General features: G+C 44.9%; 1 pseudogene; it reads right to left on the bottom strand.

Moving 5' to 3' along the window:
• Positions 1-8736: 8736 nt before the first annotated feature.
• Positions 8737-13794, bottom strand: LOC144805667 (uncharacterized; annotated as a pseudogene).
• Positions 13795-14186: the final 392 nt, after the last annotated feature.

Genomic DNA, 14186 nt, shown 5'->3' with positions numbered 1-14186 from the left:
GTCTGTGATCCTCGCCGTGTTGGACAACCTCAGATGTAATGCTGACAGAGGACACCCCCAGGCATTGGTCCTACTGGATTTGTCGGCGGCATTCGACACGGTGGATCATAACATCTTACTCCACCGTGTCGAGGCCGCCGGGGTCCGTGGGCTCGCCCTATCCTGGGTTAAGTCCTTCTTAGAGGGTAGATCCCAAGCAGTCAGTTTGGGTCCCTTCAGTGCCACTAGTGCACCATCACCCTGTGGGGTCCCCCAGGGCTCTTCTCTGTCCCCCCTCCTCTTTAATTTATATCTTCAGCCTCTTATTCACTCCCTGGGTAGCTGGGACGTCACCGTTAATCAACTACGCTGACGATTTACAAATTATTTTTCCCCTTTCCTCCCCTGATGCCGTCCCCAACTTTAAGGCGGTCATGATACACATCCAGCATTGGATGAATCAAAATCAATTAAAGCTCAATCCAGGGAAAACTGAGCTCCTCCTCCCTGGGAGAAGCGCTCCCCATTGGGGCCTCCAGTACTGGCCATCTGAGCTCGGTCCGTCTCCTTCTCCGGCTGGCTGTGTAAAGAGCCTCGGTGTCATTATCGACTCTGAGCTCACTCTCAAGGCCCAGGTGAGTGCCGTAACATCTTCCTGTATGTTCCAGCTACACAGGATACGGAAAGCTGCCCACCTCTTGACCCCTGAAGCTTTGCTACAAGTTCTAATAGCATTGGTGATGTCCCGTCTGGATTTCTCCAATTCCTTGTATCTTGGTCTCTCCAAATCCCTGCTGTCTAGGCTACAGATCATTCAAAACCAGGCTGCCAGACTGGCATTTAAAATCCCCAGATGGCAGTCGGCCAAACCTCTATTACATCAACTACACTGGCTTCCAGTCAGTGAAAGAATAGCCTTCAAGGTTGGCTGCCTGGTCTTTAAAGCCCTGACTGGTCCTTCTCCTGTTTTCTTGAAGTCCTCGGTTATTCCCTACTTCCCTCCCCGCACTCTGAGGTCCACCCACCTTCAGCTTCTAGTCACCCCCCGGTTTAAATTTATCAAATTAGGCGGTCGTAGCTTTTCTCATCTGGCTCCCAAATTATGGAATTCTTTTCCACTCTCACTCAAGATCTCATATCCCCTCTTATCATTTAGGAAATCTTTAAAAACCCTGCTTTTTTCACACTCCCAATAAAATCCCTCTTGTACAGTCTGTGTCCTATCAGCGCCAGGAAACCCATGGTGACAGTGCGCTCAACAAATATCCATTAACATAACATAACATAACTTGTCTCACTCTCTAGAAGGGTGGAATTCTACCGCTGCTGCCAGACCTGGCGTGGGGGGGGGAGGATTCCACCAAACACGGCATGTTTCCATGCAACCAGCCCAAAGTTCGCATTTTCAGCGAGGATATAATGCACTTAAGAGTAGATGGTTAGGCTGCATTACAGGACAGCCCCAGAGAGTAGGTTCCAAAGGCTGCAGAGGAGCCCTGCTCTTGCATGGGCACCCTCTCACATGAAACCAAGCACCCTTCCTTCAGGATTGAAAAGGCCTGCCATAGGGGTGACTGATAGGTCTCTATGTGTAGTGGTTTAAGGTAGATATAGGTAACCTATATCTTAGTAAGGGGTGCCTGCGCCACCTTACCCAGGCTGCAGTAGCAGTCCTGTGGTGTCATTTTGGAAGGCTTCCCAGGGGTGGCATAATACATGCTGCAGCCCCTGGTAGGCCGCTGGGGTACCTATGCCCTTAGTACCTAGTATACCATATACTAGGGACCCACAAGGGTACCCCAGTAATCAAACTGGAGTGTACCTATAGTACATGGAAACAATTTAGAGAGAAAGCAGATAGGCTGGGGCCCTGAATAGCAGGATCCCAGCAAAACGAAGTCAAAAACCATCAAAACACCGGGAGAAAATTGGGGGCAACCATGTAGTCAGATTCCACCTTCCTACACAGGTCCCAAAATATCTAAAGAAATGTCCATCCAGGGACCAGTAACCTTTTCTCTAATAACCAGGGATTGTGTCCTGCACTTCAATATCGTGTCACAGCGCTCACATTCAGCACATTCACGCACCAACTTCTCTACATGTACATCCTTGGCAGCCCACCAATATGCTTCACGATCCTTTTCTTTGTCTTGGCAATGCCCATGTGCAAGGGGTCAGCACTCTTTACTAGCTTATCCCTTAGTGAAAGGGATGCAACCAACTTACTTCCATGCATGAGGAGACCATCCTCCACTTCCAGATCTTCCATAACTTGCCAAAGACTTCGAGGACCTTTTCACAGTCCTTCTTCTCACACCAACTACCTGTGACCATGGTTAGGACTATCTGCAAGTCTAAATAGTTCAAGTGATGTTCCCTCCACTCACTCTCGAATATCAACCCTTAACTAATCGCACATGTAGGAAGGTGGATATCTGACTATGGTTACCCCCAAACTTTTTGCCTGGTGTTTAGCTGATTTTTGACTTTATTTGGCCTGGGACCCTGCTATTCAGGGCCCCAGGCTAATTGCTCTCTCCTTAAAATGGACTCCATGTACCTTAGGTACATACACAATTGGAACTGCTTCACCTTATTGGCCCCTGTAACAGTGTACCCAGGTACCCAGGGCATAGGTGCTTCCAAGGCCTACCAGGGGCTGCAGCATGTATTGTGCCACCCCTGGCCTGGCCTCCATATTTGACACAACTGGCTGATCACTCAGCTGGGGTAAGTCGGTGTAACCACCCCTTACTTAGGTGTAGTATACCTATACCTAACCTAAAATGGACACATATGTTCCTATCAGCCACTCCTATGGAAGGCCTCATCAATCCTGGAGGCAGAGTGCTTGGAAATATGTGAGATGGTGCTCTGGCATGAGCTGAGCCCGTCTGCAGCTTTCGGAACCATGTCCTTTAGCTGTTTCATGATACTGCCATACCATATACTCTTAAGTGCATTATAATCCTCGCGGTTAAATGCTATCTTAGGGTTGGCTTTATCAAAACATGTCGAGTAAGGTGTCATACGAATTGGAATACTACCCCCTCGCCAGTTCTGGCGACGGGGGTAGCATTCCACCCTTCTAGAGGGACACGACATGTACCTAACCTGAACCCCAGTTAAAGTTAAACAGAGCCTCAGCATCACAAAATGGATGCTGCCACCACAGACACAAGTCTGACCTCCTGCTGCTGGGAGTCCTTCCAGCGAGGGCAGCTTAGACAAAGGGTTTCCTGCCTTGGGAGGTGCTAGCACCACCCCAGACAGGATTTTGTGTATTGGGTAGGACAGGGCTGAATATAATCAGACATGCCTGGGGCACACAAGGTGTCCCTGTGCATAGGCCAGTTCAAACCGGTGCTGGGGCTTTCCTGCCCCAGTCCTGGCGCGAAACTGGACAAAGGAAAGGGGGTGTAACCACCCCCCTTCCTGGTTCCACCCAGAGGAGGGACCTAGTAGGTGATCCGGCCCCCCAGATTCGAATAAGAGTGGAAGCTGTGTCCTGAGACTTCAGATCATCCTGAATCAACTTTAAATACAGAAGAAGACTGGACTTCGACATTCTGCTGCTCAGAAGACGGAAGAGAATCTCCCTTGTGGCCAAGGAGTGACCACCCTGTGAACACAGGCACCAACCAGCAACTCGACGTCTGCTTTGCCGCTGCCTCCCGCCGGAGCCGGAGCCCAGAGCCTGACAAGACCCAGACTCCCAGACTTCTCACCGCCCGATCCACAGTCCCTGCAAAGAAGGGATCCGTGGAGGCACTGAGAGACGTGGGACCGGACATCTTGGAAGACCCCCGAAAAGCTGACTGCGCAGTATCAGAGGCACCCTCGACGCTGTGCTTTGGGGTTTGAGAAGCCCCAACCTCGAGCAGCCCTTGCACCGAAGATCAGCCCCCCAGCATCTCCACGATCTGCGTGGGGCCCTTTTGCACTGTGCCACTCGACGCGCCATCCCGTCCACTTGCCACGCGGCTAGCGGCCATCTTGGCAACGAAACCTACGACTTTCACTGCAGGTCTGGTTGTTCCAGACTTGCCCTTGCTCCTGTGAAAAGGAGCACCCGCTCTGACCTTGCTGGTCCGAGTGACAAGCCTTTCTTGATTCCTGCGTGGCTTGCATTAGCCAAGGCCTGTTTGCTCCCATCCGGTTGCCGACACCGCCAACAGCAAGAAGCCTGCGTGGGACAGCTCGTGACCGACTCCTGGATGTCTTTGACCCCTCGTGTCCACGTGGCTGCAGAGAGAAGCTACACCTCGACGCCTGTTTGCACCCGACATCGCCTGGTTCCACTCTGGTTCCACGGTAGTCACTGGCTAGTGACTTTGAACATTGTCCCCTCTGCTTTCAGGTCTTCACGACTTCAAATCCACCCTTGGATCCCCCGGAACTCTTCACCTCGAGTCGCCTGCAGCATCTTCAGCTCCAAGCACCATCGACCAGCGTGACGAAACCCGACACTACTTCGACCCTGTGCACCCGCTTCCTGTGGGTGAGGTAACTCGGCTCCGCCGGTGTTCCCACACTGGTACACACCTCTAGGGCCTGTGTCTTAAGTTTCATCCTCCTAGGTCACTCGGAAGGTTCCTTTTTAACTAACTTTGTACTTTTTACGCACCATTGACATTACATTTGTATTGCGTGCACTTTCCGCACTGCACCCGAGTCCTGCAGGCCTTTCCCGACTTCATCACTGTTAGTCTCGAACAGCTCCAGCGATTCCCCAGGCCCTAGGCCTCTTCACTTTCCTCATAGTGGTCCTTATACCACTATTTTAGTATATGGTTTAGGTGGCCCCTAGGGCTCATCCATATTCGTGCAACTTTTGTGTATTTAAACTGTGTTTTGTTTTAACGCTTGTGCTTCTGTGCTCATAAAGAGCATAGGGTATCTTTTGAGAAATAAATCTATATATATTTTCAATATATATCTGTGTGGTGTCCTTTCATTTGGTATTCAAGGGATTGTGTATGGTAAAACAGCTTGCTTCACATGCCTTTACAGAGTTTAGCCTAAGACTGCTTAGTCCATGCTACCCCTAGGATAGCTTGTCTATAAGGTTGACTTTACAACCTGCACCATAAGGGTTGCTTGGCATGGTACAAGGTGATCACTAGAACTAGTGAGCATCATATACCAGGCCAACTTCTCACAGCACACACATGAATTCCTTGCTCCAGTTCTTCACCTCCAAACCATTCAACATCATCTATTCCTCCCTGCCCTTGGACCAAACAAATGTGCTTCCCATCTGGAGGAGAGACCTCAAACAAGAGGTTTTCCCTGCAAAGTTCAGAACAAACTTGTGATAAAATTCAGCCATGCCCAGAAACTTTACAAACTCTTCTTTGTTTAAAGGGGTGTACAAATTTCAAAGGGTGTTTACCAATGAATTTTTTGATGTGATGCCTGCAGCGGACACAAAATGCCCTAGGTACTCTATTTCTTTGACATCAAATTTGCACTTGTCAGCCCTAAGGGTGCGGTAAGCATCACGTAACTTCTTCAATACTGACCTCAGCCTCCCATTATGATCCTCAAAATCCACACCAAAGATGAGCACATCATCTGGGTACACCTTGACATCCTGAAGGCCTCCAAGAATGCCCTTCATCGCCCTCTACAAAAATGAGGCCGCAGAAATCAGTACGAAAGGCATTCTTAGAAATCTAAAGGTACCAAAGGGTGTTACAAAGGAGGTAATGTCCTGGGAAAAGGAGTGAACGTTCTGAATGTTCTGAAGAGGAGTGAAGCCTGGCCTGGTGATAGGCGGAGGTCAAGTTCAAGGAAAAAAATAACTTGCCCCCACAAGAGAACACTGCATTTTAGTTATGTTGGGTAAAGGGTAATGAACAACAATAACTGCTTTGTTGAGCACCCTCGAGCCTACACAGAGGCAGCTTCCCCATTGGCTTTGTGGGCCATAACAACAGGAGAGACCCACTCCATTGCTTCAACATCTCGAATGATCCACTTGGCTAAGAGATTGTCTAATTGAACTTTCATGCTCTCCCTTACTAACAGAGGTGCATTCCTGACCTTAGCTGTTTTTGGAACAGCGTTAGACGCTAGATTTGACCTTTATCCGAAGTACATAATGTTTGAGACAAACCCAGTTCACCAGCAAAGACCTCAGGGAATTCCTTGATCAAGTCTCGATTAGCATTACTAACAACCCTAACTGGTGTTAATTCTTTTAGGCAGACAGAGGGATTCTCATTAGGATCAAGGCAGATATGTATATCACGTTGATGGGACCAACTTATGAGCGAGTCCTGCTTCATCAAGACATAGATTTTACCAGGGATGGCTCTCCCTTTGAAGTCAATGGTGCCCCAGAAATAACCCAGCAACTCAATAGTCACCACACATTAAACTTTTGGTCTAATGTCTGGCTTCAAAAGGGTGACTTTGCCCAGCAGATAACGCTCATTAAATGTTTTGGGGACTAGTCTTACCTTGGCCCCTGAGTCGAAGAGCATGTTCACGGGAGCATCATTGATCAAAACTAGCTCGTGAGGGCCATCACTAGCATTCCCTGTGACTGGGAGAATATTGATTCCTTCCAATTCTTCTTCATAAAGATCAACTTCCCAGACTTTTTTATGCCCGTTGCCCGTTCTGCAGCTCTTTGAGACGTGACCTTTTCTCTCACAAGTTTTGCACATGGCCTTCCAGCCTGGGCAGTCTTTAAAGTTGGCCATATGGCCAGGGTTGCAACACCTGAAGATCTTCCCCTGAAAATTATTTGTGTTAAAGGGCTTTGAAGTGGTGCTTGATTTGGGTTTAACGATTCTATCCACCAGCACCTTGACATCAATGTTCTCGTTTTTATCACCTGAACTGTCTTTGTGTATGACATCAACACACGCTTTTGAATGCTCGTGACTTTTGGCTATGGTCAGCACTTCTTGAAGCAATTCCATGTCTTTTTGCCACAGGGCGTCTCTCGTTTTGTCAAGGGCGCATCCCAACATGAACTGATCTCTTATGCACTCCTCTTAAGCTACACCAAGATTGCACATGGAAGCCAAATTGTGCAAGTTAGTTATGTACTGTTTGACTGACTCATCCTGCCTTTGCATCCTTCTCCCGAAGTGATATCGTACAAAGACAGTACTCACTTTCAGGAGGTAGTGCAAGTCCAACTTTTTGATGCAGATCTCATATTCATTAAGAGTGGCAGAGGCACTATCATATTCATTAAGAGTGGCAGAGGCACTATCAGAGGGTTCAGGAAGGTGTTCAAAGAATTCTTGTCCCTCAGAGCCCAAACAATGCATTAACCATGAGGCTTTCCTCTCTGCACTTAAAGAAGTGCCAAAGACACGAGCATAATGTGTGAAAACCTTCTATCACGAGAGAGGAGGAACTCCTGGAGATGTCAAAAAGAAGGGAGGGGCAGTGACATTTTGCATTATGTATGTACTATGTTTTGACCTAGTTTCTACTTAAGGGTGAACTTCAGTGATCTGGTTACAGTGCGCAATATCCACAAACCTTATAAACTGAGCGCATCAGCGACATTGTGTGAAACTTCAACAATTCAAATTTTGTCCAATGCACGCAATCCCAGAAACTTTATTTGCTGTGAGTATCAGCTGAACCATCAGCCTGATTACTGATGGAACATATTATAGGGAGGAGTCACTTTAGTCTGGTGCTCAATTGCATGTGTAGATGTGAGTCTGGTGGTGTCTGATAACTAAAAGGCACATATTTGTTTACATACAATTTCATATATATCTGATTTATTATTCCTATTACAGCGCCTTCTACCTTGAGAAGGTCCATCCTAGACCAGTGTGTGGACAAAACACATGCAGACAAATCGAGGACAAAGCGATTGAGACATGGTCTAGGAACACTAACAACAAATCCTACATTGAACCTCACCTCTAACTGATGGAGATGAAGAGCAAAGAGTGATATAAAGCAATATACTGAAAAAAGTAACCTGGAGAATTGCTGCAAATTAAAGTAAATTAACTAATAATGAACTACATAACCACAGCTGTGAGACCTGGAAGCCAATTATTTCTCAGTAGAGCCCTTGTTTGTGATCACCTTACAGTGCTCACATTATCATCCACTCTAGAAGAGATGGGAGCCTGGGGTGTCTGGTTACAGAAGCTCATTTACATACAAAGGGGGTGACAGCCTGTTCACAACGCACAGCATAACTTGTTTACGTAAAATGCTTGTACACAGAAAAGGGTAAAATCTTGTGTCTCTTATTTCTTTTTCTTCAATATGTCCTGCCCCTCGCTCTCTTCTTCTCTTTCTCTCATTTCAATTCATCGTAAATTACTCAAATTCACTATTGCTTTTTCAGCATGGCACAAGTCGGGGGTAGCCACAGTTTGAAGGGGTCCCCCCACTATTATCTAGAAAAGGGACACAATTCCACCTAGCTCTTTAGCCTGCGACTTGGAATTGTTACTTTGTTTCTTGCATCTGCAGACACAGGCCTCAGAGTGTTTGTAACTGTCTGTCCCACTAGCAGTGATCCCTTTATTTATTAGTGTGAGTGGCGCAAGAGAGGAACAGAGAAATCAGCCCCTCTATTGCTTAATACACTGCAAATGTGAAACACTTTGGGGCTTAGTGGCTGGATAAAGAACGTCAGGAAACAAACACAAATTAAAAGCACTGTTGATTTATTCGCTGAAAACTGTTTAAAAATGTAATTTACAAGTTCCACATATCTGTTTAAAAATATTTACACTTTCAGTCATTTCCGAGTTTAGTTACAAACTGATAGTGGGAAAAACACATGATGTATAAAAACTGACACCAAAAACTTCTTTTTACAATATTTTATGTTTCTTGCTTTTTGTTTTTAAAACAGGCCATCGATCTTTCATGTGAAAATTATTATTAGGGCCTGACATCACTTCTTGTGACATCACTACTTGTGACATCATTGTGATTTGCATATGATAATGGGCTCCTTCACTATTTTCCTTATTTGTGCCCTGTTTATTCCATGACATGGGTCAATAGATATTAAAAATAATTATATAAATTCACAGGTATTCAGCCCGTTTCTATGGTGATGTCACACATTGACAAGTTTTCAGCTGCTTCTTCTATTTTTAGGTGAATACAAATCACCTGCCGTTCCCCCTCCTTCCATTTCTTTTTCTTTTTCACCCCGTTTCTTTGTCTCTCTCGCTCTCTGTATCTCTCCCCCTCTCTATCTCCCACACACTCCTGTTAGCTTTAGCTTCATGAATCTCACTGCCACTTCTGGCATTAATATGACAAATCCTGAGGAACATTTCAGGACAAAGGACAATCAGTGTGGAAGACGAGTTGCTCGGAGTGCAACATATTGTCCTAGCACATATATGCTTTTGATGTGGAATTTCTCTATTTCACCACATTCTTCAAACAGAGTCTGCTGCTAACAGTGGCTCAATTCTGGTAAAAAGTAGAGTTTGGCACGGCAGAAAATGAATAGGAAGAGCCAAGTCGGAGAGGAGCCATGGGTCACACTTAGTTATAAGGCCTGAGACACAAGCTGATCCATCAACCGAAAACAGTGTGTAAAAGATGCAGCAAACGTTACTTAAAACAAGGTATATGCTCTGTTATATCTAAAAATAGGTTATTTCTTGAACACCTGTGCTTCGCTTGAGTTCATTACATATACTGCAGTGGCATTTGTTAATAGTAATACATACATTTTACCAATGAAGCTTCCATCTCCTGAGCCCTCACAACATGCCTACTTTGGGTGTGTTGGGTTTATAGATTTTATCACTAATCCTATAAGATAGCTGAAAATACAGTTGTTAGTCCCAGTATTGTTCAGTGTTGCTTTTACAGGAAGTGTGATCAGGTGTGATTTAATTTTTTTCTTTGTATCTCTTCTTCATCAAATAAAAATCAAGAATGTTTCATTTCTTTTAATCCAAATTGTGCTCGCCTCCCACTGTGTATCCTGGTGCATCATGTTGCTTTGCTTTGTGTACGGAAGTGAACAATCTCTGGAAACAAACACTTTTATAACTCTGCAAACACTGTTATCTGTTTTTCTTCTTTACTGCTAGTCAGGTCTTCTATCAAAAGCCCTTCACACTTTCAGGGCCCTTCTATGTTTTCTCCCTGTGTGTTCGCTGATGACTTTGTAGGTCTGATAATCGACTAAAGCTCTTCCCACATTCATTGCACTTGAATGGTTTTTCTCCTGTGTGAGTTCGCTGGTGATACCTTAATGCTGAAGAGAAGCGAAAACAACTGTCACTTTCACTACAATGATAGGGTTTTCCCCCTTGTGTGTTCGCTGATGACTCCGAAGTTGTGATAACCGACTAAAGCACTTTGCACATTCACTGCACTTGAATGGTTTTTCTCCTGTGTGAGTTCGCTGATGACTTTGTAGGTCTGATAAATGACTAAAGCACTTTGCACATTCAGTGCCCTGTGTGTGTTCGCTTATGTGTTTTAAGTTGTGATAACTGACTAAAGCACCTTGCACATTTACTGCACTTGAAGGGTTTTTCCCCTGTGTGTATTCGCTGATGTGTTTGGAGGTTTGATAAGCGACAAAAGCACTTTGCACATTCACTGCACTGGTATGGTTTTCCCCCTGTGTGTGTTCGCTGATGACTTTGTAGGTTTTCTAATCGACTACAGCTCTTCCCACATTCCCTGCACTGGTATGGTTTTTCCTCAGAGTGTGTTCGCTGATGTCTTTGTAGGTCTGATAATTGACTGAAGCTCTTCACACATTCACTGCATTTAAATGGCGTTTCTCCTGTGTGTGTTCGCTGATGATTTTGTAGGAGTGATGACGTTCTGAAGCCCTTTGCACATTCACTGCACTTGAATTGCTTTTTTCCCCGTGTGTGTTCGCTGATGACTTTTTAGGTCTGATAACTGACTAAAGCTCCTTGCACAATCACTGCACTTGAATGTTTTTTTCCTTGTGTGTCTTTGCTGGTGTCTTTGACGGCTTTATAATTGACTAAAGCTCTTCACACATTCATTGCAATGGTATGGCTTTTCCCGTGTGTGTTCGCTGATGTCTTTGTAGGTCTGATAATCAATTAAAAATGCTCTTACCACATTCACAGCACTTGAATGGTTTTTCTCCTGTGTGAGTCTGCTGATGATTCCTTAATGCTGAAGAGTCACAAAACCTCCTATCACATTCACTACAATGATAGGGATGTTTACCCCGTGTGTGTTCGCTGATGACTTTGTAGGTCTGATAATCGACTATAGCTCGTCACACATTCACTGCATTTAAATTGTTTTTCCCTCGTGTGTGTTTGCTGATGAAATTGAAGGTGTGATGACTGACTAAAGCATTTTGCACATTCACTGCACTTGAATGGTTTTTCTCCTGTGTGTGTTCGCTGATGTCTTCGAAGGCTTGATAACCGACTAAAGCTCTTCAAACATTCACTGCACTTGAATGGCTTTTCTCCTGTGTGTGTTCGCTGATGACTTTGTAGGTCTGATAAGTAACTAAAGCTCTTTACACATTCACTGCACTTGAATCGCTTTTCTCCTGTGTGAGTTTGCTGATGACTTTGAAGGCTTGATGAGTGCCTAAAGCACTTTGCACATTCCGTGCACTTGAATGGTTTTTCCCCTGTGTGGGTTCGCTGATGAATTTGGAGGTTTGATAAGTGACTAAAGCTCTTTACACATTCACTGCACTTGAATCGCTTTTCTCCTGTGTGAGTTTGCTGATGTCTTTGAAGGCTTGATGAGTGCCTAAAGCACTTTGCACATTCAGTGCACTTGAATGGTTTTTCCCCTGTGTGTGTTCGCTGATGTCTTCGAAGACTTGATAACTCACTAAAGTACTTTGCACATTCAGTGCACTTGAATGGTTTTTCCCCTGTGTGGGTTCGCTGATGAATTTGGAGGTTTGATAAGTGACTAAAGCTCTTTACACATTCACTGCACTTGAATCGCTTTCCTCCTGTGTGAGTTTGCTGATGACTTTGAAGGCTTGATGAGTGCCTAAAGCACTTTGCACATTCAGTGCACTTGAATGGTTTTTCCCCTGTGTGTGTTCGCTGATGTCTTCGAAGACTTGATAACTCACTAAAGTACTTTGCACATTCAGTGCACTTGAATGGTTTTTCCCCTGTGTGGGTTCGCTGATGAATTTGGAGGTTTGATAAGTGACTAAAGCTCTTTACACATTCACTGCACTTGAATCGCTTTTCTCCTGTGTGAGTTTGCTGATGACTTTGAAGGCTTGATGGGTGCCTAAAGCACTTTGCACATTCAGTGCACTTGAATGGTTTTTCCCCTGTGTGTGTTCGCTGATGTCTTCGAAGACTTGATAACTCACTAAAGTACTTTGCACATTCATTGCACTTGAATGGTTTTTCCCCTGTGTGTGTTCGCTGATGAATTCGGAGGTTTGATAAGTGACTAAAGCTCTTTACACATTCACTGCACTTGAATGGTTTTTCCCCTGTGTGTGTTCGCCGATGAATTTGGAGGGTTGATAACTGACTAAAGCTCTTTACACATTCATTGCACTTGAATGGTTTTTCCCCTGTGTGTGTTCGCTGATGAATTTGGAGGTTTGATAAGTGACTAAAGCTCTTGACACATTCACTGCACTTGAATGGCTTTTCCCCTGTGTGTGTTCGCTGGTGTATTTGTAGTTCTGATAACCTACTAAAACTCTTGACACATTCACTGCACTTGAATGGTTTTTGTCCTGTGTACGTGTGCTGATGAAGCTTCAGTAGTGATGACAAACTAAAGCTCTTGCTGCATGTGTATGATTCTTCTTTCTTGGTTAGTGTCTTTGGGTCGGGTATATATTTGTCTATATTACAACGCTGTATTTCCTGATGGGCTAACATGGCTGATAAAGCACTTGGGTTTTTGTCACACACTTTAAATGTGTGCGGTATTTTACACATTTGATTTCTGTTTTAATAATAAAATGCAATAGCCACCAAATATTTGCCACACTCCTAATATGTAGAAGGTGTCTTTGTAGGTGATTGTGCCTTTAGATTGGATTATGGCTATGCACGCTTCCAGGTAAAGATGTATCTTCCTTCTGGCCGGGGCAAATTGGGACAGTCTTTTGTATTGTAGATAGAACTCCTCTTTCCTTTACCCGTCAGTTGTCCGGCTCTGCTCTGTTGTGCTCTTCTCTGGTTACTGCTGTTTGTCCAGAAAGAGTTTACAATTCACCTAGAGCACGGAATGATGGCTCGTCTTCATTTTACCAAACAGAGCACTGCAGTAATCATATCATACCGATCCAATGATCAAAGCTGGTATTGGACACTTGTTTATACAGGAGGTGGTTTGTTATTGTTGTTGCCTTAATTTTCCTAAGGTCATTTATTTATCTTGTGGCGTGGAGGTGTACAATTCGGCCTCTTATAATCCCTGAACTGCCCTTGATGCTTCATCCAGGATATGTCAGTTTGTGTGCAGGTTCCTCTGTCGCCGACTGTGCTGAATACTGTAGCTCATTATTTCTGCTATTATTGAAGATTTACAGCATTCGCTTCATTATTGATGGTCATTTCATACAGTCGAAGCTTTTTTTCTGATGGATGTAAAGATATTTAACATTACTAAATTGAAACATAATGGAATGAGAATTCACAATATTTAACTGGTTGTAAAAGACATTTCGGGGGAGATTTACCAAATCTCCACGCAATGCAGCGCAGCCCTCCCCCTGCGAGGCTGCGCTGCGTGACAGGGCAGGAGCAGGAGAGCACCATATTTTCAAAGATATGGCTCTCACCTTACCTTTCCCTTGCTCCGGCACTGATTACAGCAGCCCTGCACCATGCATACACCTTAGCACCAGAACGCTAGGGTGTGTGTGTGTCAGAGTCCAGCATAGGTTTTGTACAGCAAGGACACCCTTCCTGTACAAAATACTATGCCTAGACACGAGGGAAAGCTTTTCCCATTTTGTATACGTGTTGCACAGTGCAGCATGCATGCAAAGTTAGAAAAGGAAGGACAAATTAAAGCATTTCTCCTTCCTTGCGCCTAGGTTAAAAGGGTGCAGTTTTCTCACGCTAAAGAGAAACCATGGGTGGTTGCACGGGAACGGCCATGCACCCCCCTTGCCAGGCCCCCCTGGCGCAAAGTAATGCGATGCAGTGCTATGCGCTGCTTAACATTAATTTTACGTTATTTGTCTGAAAGTATTTGTCTGAAAGTAAATTAGGAAA

The sequence above is a fragment of the Lissotriton helveticus genome (assembly GCF_964261635.1).
Source record: "Lissotriton helveticus chromosome 1_1 unlocalized genomic scaffold, aLisHel1.1 SUPER_1_unloc_18, whole genome shotgun sequence".
NCBI lineage: Eukaryota > Metazoa > Chordata > Amphibia > Caudata > Salamandridae > Lissotriton > Lissotriton helveticus.
The sequence above is the reverse complement of the archived record's forward strand: the minus strand, read 5'-3'. Positions and strand labels throughout refer to the sequence as shown.